General features: G+C 55.9%; 2 non-coding genes and 1 pseudogene across 2 annotated transcripts in view; all 3 read right to left on the reverse strand.

Annotated features, from left to right (window-relative positions):
- Nucleotides 1-151, reverse strand: part of LOC146143317 (large subunit ribosomal RNA) — a 3,682-nt pseudogene extending 3,531 nt beyond the window's left edge.
- A 248-nt stretch (nt 152-399) lies between these two features.
- On the reverse strand, nt 400-553 carry LOC146143318 (5.8S ribosomal RNA). The gene has a single exon (XR_014501062.1). It is a non-coding gene; the product is annotated as a 5.8S ribosomal RNA (ribosomal RNA).
- Nucleotides 554-800: 247 nt separating this feature from the next.
- LOC146143319 (small subunit ribosomal RNA) overlaps nt 801-2,500 on the reverse strand; it is a 1,811-nt gene continuing 111 nt past the window's right edge. Inside the window, exon 1 of the ribosomal RNA XR_014500316.1 lies at nt 801-2,500. This exon is cut by the window's right edge and continues 111 nt beyond it. This is a non-coding gene — a ribosomal RNA (small subunit ribosomal RNA).

Below are 2,500 nucleotides of genomic sequence, written 5' to 3' on the forward strand. Positions count from 1 at the left end.
CCACAATTCCGCGCACTCCAAAAGCGCGCGGATTCGGCGATGGGCACATCCCGCTTCACTCGCCGTTACTGAGGGAATCCTCGTTAGTTTCTTTTCCTCCGCTTAGTAATATGCTTAAATTCAGCGGGTAGCCTCGTCCGACCTCAGGCCGAAAGTAAGGACCGGGACTATTCTTCCCGTTCCGCGCTCGCCGTCGGCGCCGCGCGCCGCCGCGCACCTCGATTCCCGCCCTTGAGCCGCCAGCCGTTGGCCTCTTCGAGGTCGACTCGCCGCCGCCGCGCGGGATTCTGGTCGCGATCGTCGCACATCGTGCCGTGCTGTCTTGAGCGGGACGGGCGCTCGCGCGTCCGACGCCGCAGCAGCCGCGCGGAGAAATCCCCGCGCGGAACGTTTGCAACGCGACCCTGAGGCGGGCGCGGCCCCGGGATTGACCCGAGGCCGCAATTTGCGTTCAGAACGTCGATGCTCAATGTGTCCTGCAATTCACACTAATTCACGCAGCTAGCTGCGTCCTTCATCGACTCACGAGCCGAGTGATCCACCGCCAAGAGCCATCCACGATTGTTTCGCTCGCACAGTGCCTCGCACTAAAGGGTGACAAAATATACCGCGCCGAGCGGTCGGCCAGGCCGACGCTTGAAGCCGGAGCGCGCGGCACCGCGGCACTCGACGCGCAAACATTACCGGGTGACCGAATCGCCGGCCGGCGCGCCGCTCCTCGCGGGTCGGGCGCCGGGTAGCAAAAACTTTTTCTCTCGCTTGTCCGAGTTTCGCGTTCGCCGAAGCGTTTGCGAGACCGTTAATGATCCTTCCGCAGGTTCACCTACGGAAACCTTGTTACGACTTTTACTTCCTCTAAATGATCAAGTTAGATCGTCTTCTCGGACGCCGGCTCGACCGTTGCCGGCCGCGCCAGGTCCAATCGGAGGACCTCACTAAACCATTCAATCGGTAGTAGCGACGGGCGGTGTGTACAAAGGGCAGGGACGTAATCAACGCGAGCTAATGACTCGCGCTTACTGGGAATTCCTCGTTCAAGGGAAATAATTGCAATTCCCTATCCCTAGCACGACCGGGGTTCAGCGGGTTACCCAGACCTGTCGGCCAAGGCGAGCACATGCTGATCCGGTCAGTGTAGCGCGCGTGCGGCCCCGAACATCTAAGGGCATCACAGACCTGTTATTGCTCAATCTCGTGTGGCTAAACGCCACTAGTCCCTCTAAGAAGTTAGACGCCGACCGATTGGGTCGCGTAACTAGTTAGCAAGCCAGAGTCTCGTTCGTTATCGGAATTAACCAGACAAATCGCTCCACCAACTAAGAACGGCCATGCACCACCACCCACAGAATCAAGAAAGAGCTCTCAATCTGTCAATCCTCACTGTGTCCGGGCCGGGTGAGATTTCCCGTGTTGAGTCAAATTAAGCCGCAGGCTCCACTCCTGGTGGTGCCCTTCCGTCAATTCCTTTAAGTTTCAGCTTTGCAACCATACTTCCCCCGGAACCCAAAGACTTTGGTTTCCCGCAAGCTGCCGGAGAGGTCGTAAAACTAACGCCCCCCGATCGCTAGTTGGCATCGTTTATAGTCAGAACTAGGACGGTATCTGATCGTCTTCGAACCTCTGACTTTCGCTCTTGATTAAAGAAAACATTCTTGGCAAATGCTTTCGCAGTCGTTCGTCTTGCGCCGATCCAAGAATTTCACCTCTAACGGCACAGTACGAATGCCCCCGTCTGTCCCTCTTAATCATTACCTCGCGCTCCGAAAACCAACAAAATAGAACCGAGGTCCTATTCCATTATTCCATGCACCATTATTCAGGCGAATCGCCTGCTTTGAACACTCTAATTTTTTCAAAGTAAACGTTCCGGCCGCCGCCGACACTCAGTCAAGGGCACCGGCGGAGAACCGGAGGTGAGGCCAGGACGGCCAGTACACGCCTTGCGACGGACCGGCCGCCTGCGCCCAAAATCCAACTACGAGCTTTTTAACCGCAACAACTTAAATATACACTTTTGGAGCTGGAATTACCGCGGCTGCTGGCACCAGACTTGCCCTCCAATGGATACTCGTTAAAGGTTTTAAAGTGTACTCATTCCAATTACAGGGCCTCGTTTAGAGTCCTGTATTGTTATTTTTCGTCACTACCTCCCCGCGTCGGGAATGGGTAATTTGCGCGCCTGCTGCCTTCCTTGGATGTGGTAGCCGTTTCTCAGGCTCCCTCTCCGGAATCGAACCCTGATTCTCCGTTACCCGTAAGAACCTCGGTAGGCCAGTACCGTACCGACGAAAGTTGATAGGGCAGACACTTGAATGATCCGTCGCCGGTGCGAGACCGTGCGATCCGCAAAGTTATCCAGAGTCACCAAAGGTTGCGGGCCGAAGCCCGGTCGGTTTTTGGTCTGATAAAAGCACGCCTCCCGCGAGGTCGGCGCTTCACGCATGTATTAGCTCTAGCATTTCCACAGTTAACCACGTAAAACGTACGATCAAATGAACCA

This window comes from Ascidiella aspersa, chromosome 5 (genome assembly GCF_963924565.1).
Source record: "Ascidiella aspersa chromosome 5, kaAscAspe10.2, whole genome shotgun sequence".
Taxonomy (NCBI): Eukaryota; Metazoa; Chordata; class Ascidiacea; order Phlebobranchia; family Ascidiidae; genus Ascidiella; species Ascidiella aspersa.